The sequence below is a fragment of the Rhynchophorus ferrugineus genome, unplaced genomic scaffold (genome assembly GCF_030347505.1).
Source record: "Rhynchophorus ferrugineus isolate W39M unplaced genomic scaffold, kcgeb_rfMv2 rfM5, whole genome shotgun sequence".
NCBI classification, from domain to species: Eukaryota; Metazoa; Arthropoda; class Insecta; order Coleoptera; family Curculionidae; genus Rhynchophorus; species Rhynchophorus ferrugineus.
Genome location: NW_027472584.1, coordinates 12,974,518 through 12,994,104, shown reverse-complemented (window position 1 = coordinate 12,994,104; position 19,587 = coordinate 12,974,518).

Below are 19,587 nucleotides of genomic sequence, written 5' to 3'. Positions count from 1 at the left end.
TATTAAAAAAATATTATGATTAACAAAACCTAATCAAATGTTATTATAATTTTTATCTTTTTACATCAACTTTTGTTGTCTTTACACCCTTTTTATTAGCAGCTTGCCATGGATGGCCTAATGTTCCAGTTTGAGATCTATGTCTATACATAAATTGATAAGAAGTTTTTCTTAATTTTATTATATGATTTTCAAAATTGTATTATTTTAAAAACAATGTCTGGAAGTTCCGTTAGAACTCTGGTGGGTAAACTTGACACTATTTAAATCCTATGTTTCCTAACAATATCTAAGGCATGACTTACATCCCTCAAAAAGCTTATACCCGTAAGTTTTCTATGGATAATCTCTAGACTAACAGTTATCTCTGAAATAATTGTATTCAATTATGTTTATATTGGATAAACTACTCACTGTTTTTATTCATTTCATAATTTTAATCTCGAGTAGAACTAAAATCAAGATATATAGACGCTTTCTTTTCTGTGAATCCAACATTATATTGTTTTTGTTTTAGAGATATTAGTACTATATTATTGCTATATTCAGTGTAGCTGCAACACAACAATGATTAGAGACGTAATCTGTTTCTGATTGATTATTTATGCCGAATCAAGTAATTTTTTCAACCAGAGTAATCACCAGTTTCAACCAGAGTAATCACAAATATTAAACAGGGATTTGAAATTTATCAAAACAAGCTAAGCGCCAAAATAATGTTTGTCGGTTTATAAACCGACAACTATCAATCTTATGTTTCATATCACTAATATTTTAAGGAATTTTGCAAACATTTGGCAACTAGACGAATTTTATAGGATGGTTCAGTTATATGTTCGAACGCATCAGGCAACATTTTGTCTCTTTTAAATATATTGTCTCATATTAAAACAAATTTACAAAATCCAATACATTATACATCCTGATGACGTAAGTTCATTGCTATTTTGGATAGACTATAGATATGGATTTTACAGGCTTAATAACTAAAGTAGTAACTGTACTTTTCATCGCCATTCACAATACGCCATAGAAAACTCTTCGTGTTTTGTACGACAACGAAACCAAACCTCAATGACGAAACGGTTTGAAATAGTACTACGAAAGTCATTTTCCATCACCTTTGGCTTTTCCCATTGCATTATTAATAATCTGGAAACAGTTGATTCATTAACTGTTATGCTGCCTGAAAGTTCTTTGGGAGTTTCAACTAGATTTTCGTCCAATAAGTTTTAAAATGCATTGTCGTAGAACTTTTTTGGTGAAAAATCACCATTTTTAAAGCGTTTAAACCAAAACTGACAATTGGGACATGATGAAACAAAATCGACATACGTTTCTAAAAGCATCTAATGGAATTTGATAACAAAAATAATGAATGTTGAAAAAGTAATTTCGAACGTTCTATAATTACGGTCTGTATTTACTAAATAACTCAATAATTTATGTACAGTGAAATTAATAACAAAACCTTCGATATTAGTTATTGTAGAATTTAGTATCGAAGTTAAATTTAACAGTTGATTATGTTGATACTGAACATAACCAATAGATATCGCTCAACAATATAAATGCAAGCACATAATTTTTAAAAGGTTAATATAAAAATCATATTACATGTTATAACATATCGACAAATTTTAAACTAACTTATCAAATTATTTTATTAATATCTATATTGAAAATGTAAACAATTTTTATTCAGTTCAATTATTTACTTTATCATAACTGTATATATACATGTTCCAAATATTTTAATTATATTAAACTAAAGGATTAAATTCAACACCAGAAAAATGCAATCATTTTTATACGTTTTCTAACAAAATAAAAATTATAATTCCAAACACAATTCCGGTTGGTTTTATAATAAATGGAACCCTTTAGATAATTAGAAGGGATAGTTGCAGAAAAAGCTAATTTTTATATATTATTCAGGTTATTTGAAAAGACGGAAAGAGTTTAGCTTTCGAAGCAGATATTGCGAGATGATATTGGGTCGAAATTCTGTCGTAAGTAGGTTTTTTAAAACAGATAAGCGATAATATTGCAATATGAAGGATTGATGGAATTTTAATGATAGATTGCCGCGCCCACTCTAAGCTATAGTTGATGTTTTGAGCACTTATAGACATATTTTCAACATATTTCATTAAACTAAACGATCACTTGCTCTGTATACGATAAGAACTTAATCGAACGTATATTTTTATAACAAATATTAATATTTAAGATACTGAATATATAATTGATGTTCAGTGGGGAAAGAAGTATTAAATAGCAAATTTAAATCGCTTATAATAATAATTAATATACATAAAACTTACTTTTATTATTTTATTTTTAAAATTTATCATTTTTAATCGATTTAACTTAACCGATATAGAAATAGTAACCGATACAGTATAGATATAGTAATAGGCTACTATAATAACGAATCTCAAAAACATTGATTTATAATGATAATATACTATAGAGAGTTTATTAAAAATGAAAAACAAAATTTCACAATTTGCCATGTTAAGTCAAACACCAACCAGAAGCGTTACGAAACACTAACGTCACAAACCGTTTTCCAGTTAAAAAATTAATTTTGTGCTACTAACGGAAATAAAAGATAAACAAAAAAATTGAATTGGAAATCATCATCAAGGCAGATAATCTTAATTTACCCAGAATCGATTCGTCATTAGAATACTAGAACTTTTATAGGATTGAAGTGAGTGAGTAATCCAGATCCAATAACCTTGAAATGTGGTAGAGAACTGAAGAATATAATAAGAATATAAAAATACTATCACAATAAAACTCGAAAAAAAAATTAATAAGCGCAGGTAATAACTTTAAAGAGTACTCAATAATAGCGCAATCGCCAGCTAGAAACTATGAAAATCGTATTATTGAAATCAAGTGTCTATATTTACTAAGACATATCAAAATTATATCTACGGCAAACCTACAGAAATGTAGGTATGATGATAATTTAAAAATACAGATACGAATGTATTGGACATGGCTATTAAAATATTCATACTATATAGTAACTACAATAGAAAAAAGGGTTTAAATTATGTACATTTAGTAATGGATGTTCTTAAACTTTTAGCAGCTCTGTAAAACAAAAAGGGGTATCAAATTATCTTGTAATATTTGGGTAAATAAAATGCAAATTATAATTTTGAAGTTTCTTTTAAAAATACCCTTACAAATTTATAAACACGTATAATACATATACATCATCAAGCATTTTACAAAATCTGTGTTTAAACATGTTTTAACATACTAAATTCTCCTATGAATTCATAAACTAGATCTCTGCTTAGTTTCTTTTACTTTGCTTGACTTCAGAGACAACATTTGAGTTCATATATCGTCCGTACTTAAATATTGTTTGAAACTTCAGTTTGCTGTAACACACACATATACCAAGCTGAACTTAATATAAAAAATCACATGGTTCAATCAAATATGTATCAGTTACCCTTAACCTGGTCGAGTATAGAACTATTTGATATTTATTTGTTATTTAACCATGATGGGATTTAATTGACATTTGTAGAGAATATATGGTCGTTCAGTAACGGGCAGCGGTTTTTAACAGTTCTTTGTTTGGAGTTTTATCTATGTACTGTTACATTAAGAATGTCTAATTATAACATAAAATTATTAAAATAATGTATAAATAAGACCTGTACCCATACAAACCGTCCAATGCAACCAAGAGATAGTTTGCATTTCAGAGCCCAAATTGTTTGAGAATTAATGAACAACAGACGAAAATGTTGACAACTGACGGATTGCCTGCCACTGCAAATCTCAACGGAACCTAGTTAAAGCAATATCAGAAGTTCCAGTATTTGAGATCAATAACAGAAAAGAGGTAAGTAACGTCTATCGTAGAAGTAATAACCCGAATAGGTCAAGTTGCAGGAACTTTTGCTTTCCTAAGATGGTAAGCGCGGAAGAGAGGAAATTTACAATACAAGACCAAAGGCCGTCTTTTTCGAGCGTTTATCTTACCAATTCTTCTGTATGGGGCCAAGACTTTGAGGTCTTTCAAATGCTATGCCCAAGAAAATTCTACATGGTTTTCTCCAACATCCTATTAGAAATTAAATAATTCCTTTAAAATGCGACAGTCAGTGGACAGCTAAAGAACACTTTCAGAGACCCAGATTGTAGTGGTTTGGACATGTCGGTCAAATGAAAAGCGAACGAATTCCTCACAGATTTCTGGGGCGAAATCAACCTCTTGAATAGAAAATATAGCGAACAGCTCCGAAAAAAACATGGACCAAGATCATAAAAAGCGATATAAAAACAGGAGACTAGTGTTGTCCGAGTCCAGAATAGTGTTCATCCGAGCTCATAAGGGCCCAAAAACCTTCAAGGATTGGTCATTCACCGCTATAAAATAATGAATATTATAGGTTTTAGGCTTGAGACTTACGCGGATGATCATATCCAAATCATTAGCTTACTATTAAACGCGGATTCAAACTAGCCCACGTTTCACAACTCTTACAGATTACATCTTCTGACACCTCACCTTAGATAGGCTCACCTAATCAGGTTATCCTATTTAAAAAAATGTCGGGCATATCTCAATGATCTGCCGATAAGGACACCGCGTTTGAGGAAAGGAGTTCTGAAAGTTTCTGAAAGAATTCAAGATCCAAATATCCGATTCACCATGTAAAACGAGAATAATTCCGATTAGACGTTTAATTTGATGAAAGAACAATAGTTAACCAGATATCAGGTTTTAGCAAAAAAAAACACCTTCAGCTACTATCATCCAGAATCAACTTCCTCAAAATGGATATAGCTTGAGGGATATATAACGGTAAAAGTAGAAAAGTATAAGAGAAACTGCATCATCACAGTTGTGATCACACAAATACACTGATAAATGAACACCAACGATGTGTGAACTATGAAGCCAAAAACTGAAACAAGTATAAAATCCATGATGCTGTTAGATTCTTTTAAGTAAATTCAAACCTGAATTTTTAGCTTCCTATTTGAATCCAGTTTTCTTACATATTAGGATATATATAATAATTAGGATATATATAATAATAATAATAATAATAATAATATACATATAATGATGAAGATGTTGAAAACAAATTATCAAGAAAAAGCAAGTGCTTGTTTTCCTACATGTATTTATTTTAAACTCACTTTATAACCAAAACATATTTTGAATTGATTTCAAATTAAATATTTTTAAGTAATAAAATACGTACCTAATAAAATATATGAGGGCAAAGAAGTCATTATCAGTATTTGCAAAAAGGAAAAATGTTTGGAAAGTAGCTTTAGAAGCAGATGTTATTACGAGATGTTATTAGATGAAAGTTCTATCGTAAGTAGTTTTTTTTTCTACAGATAACCGATAATATTGCTATTTCTAGAACTGGCGGAATTTTGATGATATATTTCCAAGTTTACTTTAGGTTACCGTTGAATTTTTGTATTAGTCGAGAGGTCTTTAATATATATTTTTACAATCTAAATTATATCTTCCAGCGTACACAGCAATAATTTTGTAATATCTCTTAATCAGAATCAATAACATTTCACAAAAATTTCAAAAACAAACAGATTTATTTGCAATAATATGAGTATGAATATATCATCAATAAAGTATTAATTAAAAAGTTATAGGTAAACATAAAAGCCTGCTAGTTAACTAAGCCAGTTCTATAATTTCATAGCTAACTGTCGTCACACTATTTCTTACCTGTAGAATTAATTGAAGTTATGATATAAAGGCGCTGGATAAATCAAGGTATTATTACATAACAGATTTAAGAGTCATGGAAATAGTAATAAAAACAATATGAGGGCAGCCTCAATTACAATCCATTAATAAACTACTTGAGATTTTGAACAAGTTGCAGGGTTCATTTATTTTGTGTTTGACAGCCATTGCCAGCAAACAATCTCACGAATTTTAACAACATTGGCTAACACTTATTTGCGTGTGCTGATTAAGCATTATTTTTTTGCGCAAAATTATCACTGAAACCTAAGAAAGACTTGATAAATATTATGGTGACTCTGCACCATCGATTTCAATGGTGAAGAAATAGTTGACGGGGTTCGGTTGTGGTCATTCGTACCAACACATGTGACACCGAACATTCAGATCGTCTAAAAGGGGTCTTCGCGTCAGAAATAGTAGATAAAATCCATGATATTGCAGGAATGAATAATGATGAATGATGAGTTGAAACGATAGGAATCTCAACTGAGCGAGTACATCACATTTTACATTAATCTTGGGATATGAAATAACTCTCCGCGGTATGTGTCGCGATTGCTCACACTTCACCATAAGCGCAACAGTATAACATCTTCAAGAAAGTGCTTGGAGATTTTCAGCTGCAATGTGAAGAATTTTTTGAATGGTTTCGAAACATCATCGATTCGAATACATCATAATATAATACAGATAAAAGAATTATCAAAACAATGTGTTTCTTTACCTGCAACAAAGATTTTCAAATTATGTCTGTTGGCCAACAAAGTCATGGCCATTTGAAAAAACAAATTTATTGCATCAAGATAACGTGTATGTGGTCTAAGAATGTACATGACAAGGTCCACACGTGTGTAGTCATCATGAATGATCAAATTGGAGTACCAACTATTACGCCAGCCACCTGTGGCTATTTTTTGTTTCCAAACTTGAAGAAATGGCCAGGTGATAAGAGATTTGGGTCAAATAAAGAGCTCATCACTGAAATAAAAGCCTATTTCGAAGGTCTTGAAGAAAGCTGTTATTTGGAAGGAATAAGAAATTGGAAAAATATTGGATTAAATGTATTGAGTTAAAAGAAAATTATGTGTTGAAATAAAATGTGCCTTACCGATCGTTTATTTACAATATGATCTATATAATGTGTTGAAAGACATTCAGCGGCTTATAATGTTATTTCTAAAACAAAAACAAAGAAAAGTCACAAAAATTGTGAGACATGTAGCTGAACCGATTAACTTACTAACTCTGATGACTATGCATTGCTTCTTCTATCACTTTTTTACATCAGTAGCATAGATTATAAGCGATAAAGTTTTTATAAGACATTCAAAAAATAACTAATAAAAAATTAGCAGAATGTTTTACATAGTAAAGGGCGACATAACGACAGTGGTGTTGATAATTACAGTTTAATAGAGGGAACATCCATTATAAAACTCGTATTAAAATAAAATATTATTATCAATTATACAAGTTGAAACTCACTAATTTTATAAAAAGATCGCGCCCGCGGAAAACAAGGTACCAAATAGCGAATGGGAATCATGACTAGCTTTGAAGCCAACATGCCCCACTTATGGGAATTGTTGCTTTTTGCTCTGATGCTCATTCTGATTTTAATTGTAAAAACGCTTAAACTAAATGCAGAATGAGCGAGTAGAACGATAATAAAGGTATATGATGACGAGGGCACCTGTAATAACTTAGCGGGGACGATTCCAGAAGTTTAATCAGGTGATATCCGCGTCGAAGACAAACTGGACGTCTCGAAGCAATCAAGAACGTTGTCAAACTAAAACAATAATTTACCCACTCATTACACGTTACTCAGTAAGGTATTTCCAATCCATTAAAAGCTTTGGGAATATATAGGCCGAATGGGTACAATTAATGTGTTTGAGCCGAGGACTGCTCGAAAAATGGCCGGAAAACAAGCAACGACATAACAATGTTATTCTTCAGTATGAAATGTTCGACTACACGTTGGAAAACCAATTGCAACATACTTGAAAATATTAAAATGGGAAGTGTTACACGACCCGCCATATTCTCCAGTCCTTGCTCCTTCTGCTTACATAAGAGTCGTGACCTGTCCAAGCAGCACTTCACTTTCTTACGAAGATAGGAAAAAATGTGTCGATTCGCGGATAGCCTCAAAAGATATATTGTTCTTTCGAGGTGGAATCCATAAATTATCTGAAAGATGGGAAAAAGTAGCGTCTACCAATGTACAATACTTTCATTAACATACATTGTACCGATTTTTCACAATAAAGCTTCAAATTTAATAAAAAAATTAAAACTAATTTTAGACCTAATAGAATTAGAAATATTATCATAATACAAATTGACACAGGAAGAAAAAACAGTCTAATATTTAGAATATTAAAAATTTCTAATATCAATTAATAATGTTTATGTTTTTAAAAACTATAAAATATATTTTTTTATACTAAATAATTCTTTAAATAACTTCAAGCTGGAATATTTAATGCACTAGCTAATTCAGATTGTGTTAGATATAGCAATGCTTCCAATTTCGCATTTATTTTTTAACGATTTTCCGCCTTCTTTGTCCTCCGTGTCAAAATCGTGTTGAAAGCCTCGAAGCCATCCTTTGCAAATTTTATTAAATGGAGCGTAAATTTTTGAAAGCGAACTATACGTTTCCGCGGCACTTTTTCTTGCAATAAAATAACGCAATAAAAGTTCCCGCAAATCATGTTTTGTTGGTATAAACCTGGACATTTTTAACCCAGTAAAACAAATGCTTGTTTCTGTTTAAAACAAACGTTACGAACTAAAAGTGAAAGATTATTATCACATCTGAAATACATGTTCTGTAAATTCAAAGCTATTAATATGATGATGGGTTATATGATGGTAATATAATGGGTTGGAGAAAAGTAATTTCGAATTTTTTTTGTTACTTGTGATCGTCACGTTTTCTGTAATATTTTTTGGTCAATGAAATTTGGCAGTGTTGTAGTAATAACTCTCGTCATTATAGAATTTCTAAGATTTTTGAATTTAGGAAAGGAATACTAGGAAATTAGGAAAGTTTATAGAGACTAGAACAAATGATAATCAAGTTGCCATCAAAATCGACCGAAATTGATTTCACAAATAAAAGGATCACGCCATAACACGTCTTCATTAACGGCATGCAGATTATATCATATGTCACAGCATGAGACTGGATATCAAGCCCAAGTGAAAGTAGAATATAATAAAGAGACCTAATGAGCTCAACATCAAGTTTTATTACAACAAGTTTATTTTATATAAACAAATACTACAAAAATAAGTGCTCAAGTGTATTGTGCATGGCAATTGAAATGGTTACGGATACTTTCAGACTATTTGGTGATTTCCAAGAAATAAGACTCCAGATTACGGAGGCCTCCAGACATTTAAATGTGTATAGTGTCATTAGACGTCTCAAATGGAAAAAATCATCTGATCTCGTTAATGCCTCAACACTAACTGATTCGATGGAATATATCTTAGTTGTAATTATATGGTAGTATGCTAAGACAGAGAACAATGTTTAATAGTTTTTTTCAACGCCCGTAATAGCAACTTACAAATAAAAATTCGGTTGATGATATTTGTTATTGTTAATTTATGTGAAGCCTAAATATCAAATTTCTTTTGGTCTCCAGTTTTGTATAAATGGTTCAATACTATCTTATGGGCGATATATAGTTCCATAGTGATATATCGAGAGGAAATATGTTGGTCTACTTCAACTTCTGTAAGAATGTCATCGACTTTTTCAATAATTGGCCGGCCATAATTTTCTGGCGAGTAAGCCAATTCTGCTTTACTAGCATTTATTTAATCACTCACCGCCATAGATTCCAGACAATTTTCAATAAGCCTGCATAATAAAAGACATTTGATATCCCAATTTTCAAGACGTAATAACTAAAACTAAAATGACGCTACCCATGTGTCTGAATACTCTATGGACATTCACCTAAACCATTCAATAATTGTTACTAAAAATGTGCGACGTTAAAACGCTTTATTAAAAAATACCGATATCGTTTTTTCCTAAACCTAATATTTTAAATAACTGGTTACTAGTTAGTACATTTTATTATTCAAAATATTGACCACCTTCAAAGAGTATATGAATTTTCTGTTAACAGAACTGGTCATCCGAGGCAAATGTCGTAAAAACCCAATAAATAGGATTGAATTTTGGTGTAAACGTTGTTGTAATATTGCAGAATCACTTGATAACGTTTAGGCTTATATAAATATTATCTATTTTTAAGTAATGAATTCACAACCGTTACTTTATTCCATTTGGACTTTAACGAATGACGATAATTTGGTAATGCAGACTCAAATCAAGTTAATTTTAGATTAATATAATGAACGTAGCGTTAAAGACTCTTATTATAATGCTACTAATATATATTACATTGTTAATTATTCTAAACTTAACGTAATGAAAATGAAATGCGATGAAAACTAAAGCATAATATAGAATATGAAAATGGATGTAAATATAATACATAACGCAAGAATGACAAGATTTAGCTCGTTTGGAACATGTTTAGTTAGTCTTTGAAATTTCATCAACTTTATGTATATACGTACTTACGTGGCACAAAAGCTTGCTTACAAAATTGGAGCAGGAACACTGGCAAAAGGGCAGAAGATAAATTCGAGTCCCTATATCAGACTGTTTATTTTACATAAGATAAATACAGTTAACGGATAGCTAGAATAAATAACACAAAATCTCATATATTTAAGGCGTATACTATTAATTAAGATGCCAATTTAAATCATCTACTCAATAAAAAAATCTAAAAATTAAATTAAATTTTTGTATAAAAAAACCTTCAGATACAAAACTTATTCTATATCTGGTTAATATTTACACCCAGTATTTCACCAAATAATACAAATATACATATCAGACAATCACAAACAAACTGACTGAAAATTCCCCCTATATTATTCGATCAAATATAATCATCAATGTAGTTTCTTTTAAGGGAAATATAATCATTCCATTAAGTCCCCAAAATATTTACAGCTTTTATAAAAAAATATTAGAATTATGAAATATTTTTGTGGATTAGTGATAACTGAACTGAAAGTTCTATATATCAAATTATCAATATATAATTATCAAAATATCAAATCAAAACTAACTGTTATTATTTTAATTTTAGTATATTGCCCCTGTTAAAATTATATTTTTTTGGTAATATTATTATTGAAGGTAAATAAAGCAAAATATTAATAAAACTTATTGCACAGTAAATATAAATAACTAGATTATTGATACATATTACACATTATTAATTAGTTAATTATAATATTGAAATTTATTTATAATTCTGTTCTCTTTTTTATAGGATGTATTTAATGTGAAGTAGAGCAGAAGTCTGTTATAAAAGTATATTCTAATAAATTAAAAACATGTAACGAATAATTTGCTGTATCAGAAGACTGACAAAATGGTATGGTCCAGGACAAAACATCAATTGTTTACAATGTCGTATTCAATTCCCAGGTATATCAATATTAATATAAATAACCTTATACAGCAAACTTATGTTTTGAAAAAATTTGTTTATTTTTCGAAACAAGCAGACGAAGAAGAAAAGAAAGGAAATATCATGGAACAAGTCAAATTTTTCAAATAAAGGCAAATCGACATTGAAGTGGAATAGAAACAAGTTGTGTGAATGTATTGCGCAGGCAATTCATTTTTAGTTTCAAAAAGGATGATGTGTACATGTATGCTACTACGTATGAAATATAATATTCTATATGCTTCTTACGATAGCACTAATTCGAGGCGTCCAATTGTCAGTTAACTCTCATAGATCCGGCTGTATTTGAACGACAGCCAGGATTATGTTCACTTATTTTGTATATAAGTGTATTTCAGTATATTTAAGTTAACTGTATTCAGATTAGTTTTATTTTAACTGAAAAGAACAGTGGAAATTGAATCATATTTGGAAGCAAAGACAAATTGTTCTAGAACATAAATACAAAAACATTAGAGGGACGCTGGAATGAATATATCATTCATGAAAAGAATCAACTTTATGAATGAAGTTGAACTTTGCCTAAAAGATATAGTCGTCTCGTGACTTGCTGAGCAATATATTATATGTATTGTTCCGAAAATAGGCATTGATTTCTATGATATCATTTGAGCAAAATCTCATTCTCTCGAAACATTTTTGTATGATAATTATCATTGGGAACCAGTTAATACATTGAATGAAACAGAAATGTTACAAATACACTACATTCTTCGTTTGAAATTATCGATAATCCACTTTTCATTACCATCTCTATACACTGAATAACTTAATAATACCAAATATACTGCTGTTTTATTTAAATAAATGTTAAAGCCATCAAATTTAACATTCAGGTTAGGTTGTTTAAAGGTTATTTAATTAATAAATAAATAATCAATTTTCATAAAAAATAAAAATGGAACCCAATCCAAGATTTCAATAAAGTTATTAATTAATAAAGTATAAATAGTGAGATAATTCAGAACATATAATAAATTAATTTAAGTCATATTCATACGATTACGAATCTATATATTACGGCACATAAATTAAACACGCTTAGTTCATTTAATAAAGCATGAAAATGTTTTCACTTTATTAAAGGCAATGTAATTAACAGGAAGAATTTTCACACATTACAGGTTAAAGCATATTTCCAGAAGTGGAAAAATGCTCATTCCTTTTCCATCCGGATGTGTTAGGGGTTGGCAATTATTAAATGTTTATTCTATAAATTATTTTGCTTTAAGCATAAATTAATTTTTGCATGAATAATTGTCCTTGAATTAATAAATAATGAATAAATGAATATTAATGTCCATCAAAATTTTGTTTTTAATTTTGTCCATTGTTAATAATTAATGTTTGCTTTTAGGGTAATTATCTAATTCATTTTTAAGATGATTTCGTATCATAATTAATTAATTAATTTATACAGCCTGTAAACAAATAACGATAACGAATGAAAACACATAAGTTTATGTAAAGCTAAAAAATGTCTATAAAACGAGAATTTAGAAATTTTTTTTTATGTTAGATGCGCATTGTAAGCGCATAAAGGAATATACCATAATAGAGATATACACTCTATTTAGATTTTATTTAGTACTTGTGCACATATATTATACGAAAAACGAAATAAGAATACGAAAGAGAACTATATAAAAGTTGATATAATTAATAGATCATGTGTTATTTACTAGGTGCTTGCATGTATTCTAATCATCTTTCTACTTTAAAAACTTATTTTTTGAGAGACATTTATGCAATATATATTAATCAAAATACTTTCCATTACTTTCTAAAAATGTTTCCATCAATTTTCATCGAAGGAAGGATACTGATTTGGTAGCGATCTATTCATATCAACTCTTGCAACATGCAGCTGAGCGTTGTCATAACTTTGTGTCTGTTTCTCGCTATTTCTGGTCTTTTTTGTAAAAATACTCAATTCCAACAATAGTCATACAGTTTACTAGACTGACATCGGTAGACATCTGTAGTGTCAACAGCATTCGATTTTAGTATCCCGTAATATAATCACCCCTTGCTGATCCCACCATACGCACAGCAAGACTTTATTGGCATGAGTATTCCGCTTCGGTGTCGATATGGATAGCTATTCTGGATTAACCCATGACTTTTTGTGTTTGATATTATCGAGTAGATCCTATTTTCATCGTCAGTGACAATAGCCCCCAGAAGACTCTTGGTTTATTTCTGGCAAGCCATGAAACCGCAATATTGAAACCTCAATTTTCAGTTAATTGCCTAACCAAACTAAACCAAACTATTTTGTTGCTGCACCGTACTATAAATCAGTACAAGGGTATAAAAGCTTCATAAGAGATATTTTGCAAAACTAGCCTTAATGGTAAACAGCAATTAAATATGTGTCGCGTTCGATGTTCCAGCACTAAACTATGTCACTTTTCACAGAATACTTTATAATAACATATATAGTTATAAAAATTATATAAATATCACTCATAAGTTTAAACTGTTAAAGCTCGTTTTAAAATTAAGATATAACTTTATTCTAAATGATTTAACAATCAAAAAACACCTGACTTTTTGTATAAAAGGGGACAGAGGGTGATTTAAACTTTATCGTCCAATAAGCCATCTCTCGATATTCCAAGTATTCTCAAAGATAATAACCAACAAGTTATTGAGAGCGTAAAAGATAGCAGTATCGTAAGGTTAATGAAGTATGGAACTGTTCAATTTTTTAAAATTAGAAATATTGAGCTTCCTTTTATATCCTCGAGTGCTTTAGATATATAAAAAGTATAAAAAGGTAATTTATAATTTCCAGTATAAAAAATGAAAAATAGATTGAAATTAAAAAACCAATTAAGTTCCCCGTGGAGTAAAGATTATTAATTAATTTTAAGAGTTTTTTTTCAAAATTCAAATGTATATTGTGAAAAAAAATGTGTTTATATTTTTCAAGTATTGGCAACCACCAATAGTTTCCCAACCGATAGCACTTTTGAGGCTCTATAAGTTTAAAACAAGAAAAATAGATGTTGCTCAACCAAACCATATGGTATTCAATCGGAATAATTAATAATCAAATAGGAAAATATCTGGTGGATTTAAGTGAGGGAGCGGGATTTTCCATGAACTTTTCTACATAGGTCCGAAATATAGAAAACTATTTCAACAAAGGTCTTTAACACCTTGCTTTTTACTTAAATAAGAAATGTAAATCTTTCCACAAATAATCGATTTATTTGTAATGTGAGACTTTATAAATTTAAGAAAAAAAATATGTTTCTTTAATTTAGACTAATTTATTCAACAATTTCAACCGTGGGAACTAATGTACCAACATGATTTAGATACCAAATAACCTCAAAAATAGATTACATTCGAACTAAAATTATAATCATAAACAATTATTAATTATTAGACATGCTTATATTCATTTAAACATTGAGCTTTCTCTTATCGACTACTTGGAAACGCGAGAAACTTTGAGAATCTTAAAACATGGAGATTAAAGAAGAAATTCATATAATCTTAAAATAAGTTGGGAAAACAGTTTCAGACTAGGCTAGAGTTTCTAGGCTTCTTAATTAATCTTTATTGTTCTTCTCTAATTGTTATTTTAACCGTGTAAAACATGTTGCCATGATATTAATATATTAATTTCATGTACAATAAACAGAATTAATCAGAAACACAACTGAAAATGTATTATTGATTATAATAATGTGTCATGGAATCAAATTAATCCAGAATGCAATTCCAGTTTGAGCGCCATAGTCAATTCAGCGAGTTAGTCTTTCTAATATACTCACTCTGGGCATAGGTGTTTTTCATTTGTGTTAGTGATTATCCGTAGACAAATTTAAGATCTGATAATAATGCAAAACCTGATAAAAATATTCATCCCAGTTATGCCAGTAATCAGGCTAGATAGCATTCTTTCTAGACTTTGGAAAGCTCTTAAAATTGGCCAGTATTCAATCGTTAGACTTAATGTCGAAAGTCGTGGTTTGTAAATATTATTAAGACATATCAGTTTACTAATTATTAGGTCCTTGTATGTCTTTTGATCATAGTAGCGACATCTGTTGGTAAAAATGAGAAAATTAATGTAAACAACTGTTAATTCGCATGGTTATTTTTCTACATAAAATAACAGTCTTCCATTTAGTATTTATGAGTTGTTCAATCTATACATACTGTATACGGAGGTTTACATGTGATGGGAAACATTACAGTTTCATTGCTTGACCGGCAAAAAGGTTACCAGGCCAGATTTTTGTGGCTTATTGTAACTGGCAATGAAAAGTGTGTCTACAACGACAATTCCAAGGAGAAAAAGTCATTGAGACATCGACACTAGAGGGGAATAAAATAAAGCGGAATAAAGAATGAAACTATTACTGCAGATGTCCACATCAATTGAACAAACTGAAAGAGGTATTGTTGTAATAAAGAACAGTAACAGCATGATACAGATGCAATGTCATCCTCTTGCAGCTCGATTGGGAAATTAAATCTCACCCGTCATCGAATTGCTGAAGAAATGCAAAAATTGATCGATAATAACATGGGAAAATGATGGAATATATATTGATTAATATATATTTTGCCAAATTTTTCTCAAAGAATGCCTCTTTAAAGTGAAAAAAGATCAGAATACATTTAAGTATCTAAGACAGTTTTAATAAAATATACACATTTCTACTTTATTACGTAATTAATGAAAATGTTCACACATTATATTACATTATATTTTAAAATATGTTCCGTGATAAGGAAAGATTTCCATTTCTTTACCGTCCAGATGTATAAGGGGTAAGTTCTTATTAAATTTTTAGTCTATAACATGGGAAAATAATGGAATATATATTGATTAATATATATTATGCCAAATTTTTCTCAAAGAATGCCTCTTTAAAGTGAAAAAATGATCAGAATACATTCAAGTACCTAAGACAGTTTTAATAAAATATACACATTTCTACTTTATTACGTAATTAATGAAAATATTCACACATTATATATTAAAATATGTTCCGTGATAAGGAAAGATTTCCATTTCTTTACCATCCAGATGTTTAAGGGGTAAGTTCTTATTAAATGTTTAGTCTTTTGGGATATTTCTCAAAGAAAGTTTTCACGGTCGAAATAAACTAAAGCGAAACGTAACAATTTTCCTAGTGGGTAGAAATGCGAACTTTTCCAAGAATATTAAAGGATACCGTTGAAATATTTCGTTTTACTAAGGTCTCTCTAAAAGTTTCTGTTTTCTGTTTTGTTTCGGTAAATCGCTTTATTCTTAATACCGTCATTTCACACTTCCATATCATGATATTAGAGTTATCAAGAAGTCTCAACGGCCTTAAAACATTTAAAAAAATATTTATTTCGTAGATTATAACTTATTTTATTAATAATGATACTTGCTTTCGATATATTTATTTGGTAATATGTAGTTTATAATTAGATATGTCCCATCTTTTCAGCTATAGTTCAATCAAAATAACGGTGAACTCACCTCATCACGATATCAAATGTATTGCCTATCGCAATTTGTTAATTCGTTGTAAAATCAGACAATATTTTTTTCATATTTTATTCTAGTTTAAAATAGATACAATAATGTCTGATAACTTCAAACATGTAATCGAATCAGCATTCAGCATAATTCTCTTGGTTGTCAAACGTCTGCCTTCTTCAAAACATTAGTGATAATAATTACAGGTTATAAACTGGCAAACGTTTTGGCACTTGGCTTGTTTTGATGCATTTCAAATCGTTACTTGATATTTATCTGATTTAAAATGCCGAAGCCATTAGATAGTCAGAGTCAAAAACAGATTGCGCTCCAAAACAATTACTTCGAACAGAAACAAGATAATATATGCATTAAATGTACTATATTGTTAAAATAAATTATATCTGATAACATTATTTTTAATTATATTTTATATTATATCTATTATTTTATCTAGATTTTTTACTCATTTTTTGTTTAGAATTTTCTTATATGTCAAAACTAAGATTAACCAAAAATTCAAAGTTTGTTTTTAAATATATTTTAAAGTATCCTTTTACCAACTATGGGTTTATCTGGACTGGACCTACAGTTTAACGTGGACTGCGAACCACGGTCCTCAGCATTAAGCCTACCGACTGGCGAGTGACCAACTTTAGACATCATCCCAGAATACATCCGGTCTTACCCAGCCTGGTTACTGACGTGACTGGGATCATTTTCCTTGTCGGATTTTACACTCTTGCCTAGGACAATCACAAAATCACAAAAATAAATTTACGACCATGCCCCAGCAGGATTCGAATCCGCGGCTATCGCAGCAGTAGGAGGACTGTCCTATCGCCTTTACCACTGCGCCACCAAGCTGGCAAAACTGAAAGTTGATACGGCAACATTGCAACGTTTTGACGTCATAAATTTAGATGATGTAAGTTCGCTTTTTGATAAAATTGATTATATTATGGAGATAATCTATAAAATATTAACTAAAAAAAGTTATATAAATGAGCACAGGCAATATGTTATTAAGTACTTTGTATTTAAATTGTATTTAAATTTGTTATTATGTACTTAAATATATTTTCGAAGGAAAGTTTACATTTTTACATCAAGGGGCATTCGCAACATTTAAACCCTTCTTAGCTTGATTGCTGCAGGATAGTGTTTTAGAACCATTCCTATATCTGCTCTATACTGCCTAAATCCCATCAAGACACAGTACTTGAAACATTTGCCACAATCATTATTAGTCTTAGCTAGGGATGCGAGATGTATACATATTATTGATATATCGATAACGATATATATCAAATTAAGTCGATATCGAAGTATAATACCGATATATCGATATATCTTATTTTTTTAGCTTAAATAGATCCAAAAGATTATAAAATTTCTATCTAACTCTGATAGTCTATTTCCATATAGACTACTTTGAGTTATAGTGGTCCCTGCGTTATAACTTATGTTTTTCCATCTCATACAGATTATGATATACTCTTAACATATCTTGCCACGTTTTAAGGACGTTTACAATATTTACATATTACAGTGTTTACAAGTGCATCAATATATACAGTTAGCTCATCGTATCGAGAGCTCTCGTCGACATCGATTTTTTTCTTTGTATTTGTGTGTTAGCAAGTGATTTGTGGTGTTTCCAAAAGTCGAATTAACTTTTATCTTCATCCTCTGAAGATGTGGAGATGAAATTGATGCGGCTGCAGATTTATATTCTGACATGGCTTTCGCAATTGCGTAAAGTTTTTAAATCTCAGGTTTTTGAGAGAAGGATCTAACAGTAGAGAAACTGTTAAGTGAAACATGTCGTATTTCAAGTATAACATATAACTTCAAATTATCAGCAAAGCTAGAAGTGATCTTCAATTCGATCTATTGATCAATCGCACAAATCACCATAGGCGAAACTTTTGAAATAGTGACATAAAATTTGGCACATGCCTCTCTCATAATGGCTTTGAGTGATTACATAACGTAAGCCACATACTTTGATTAATATCTATATTTTTAGACTTCGATATTTGAATAGTACATATAATCCGTTATCCCATATATCGTTACATTACCAGTCTTAGCAGTCTTATAAATAAATAATATACAAATCATCGATTTTCTTATCCTAAATAGGGAAAAAAGCACGCTCGTTCAGCTAACTTCTGCCTTTTTTACACCTCAAAAAATAATTAAATCGAAAACGGCCTTCAGTCATTAGAATAAATGTATCGAGGTTAACAGAAATTATACAAACAATTTTTTTCGAGATCTCCAGTTAATTTTTATGATTCCACTTATTGAACAAACTAGTATATGATGCCGTTCGACATTCATCACTATTTATGTATTTCTATGTATTGTATTCCTTCGAAATGGCATTCAATATTTTATATTGACGCATTTCTATGCTAAATATGATAGAGAAGTAAAGTCAATAAGACCTAATCATTGCATTTGAAACCTAACAACTAAAAGCAATCAAAACCAAATGCGACATTAGTCAGAACAACGAGCTACAAAAACATCAAATGGTCAGAACAATAGTGACTAGGACAACCCTGATATAAAATAGAATTCTACAATTATTATTCACAAGCTGACTATATTATTGGCGAACTTATAATCATTTCAATGCATTGTACGTACTCTCGCTTTTTAGTCCACTTAGTTAACTTAATAAAATCACCGTAAATATTTCCCACAATCGCACGTAA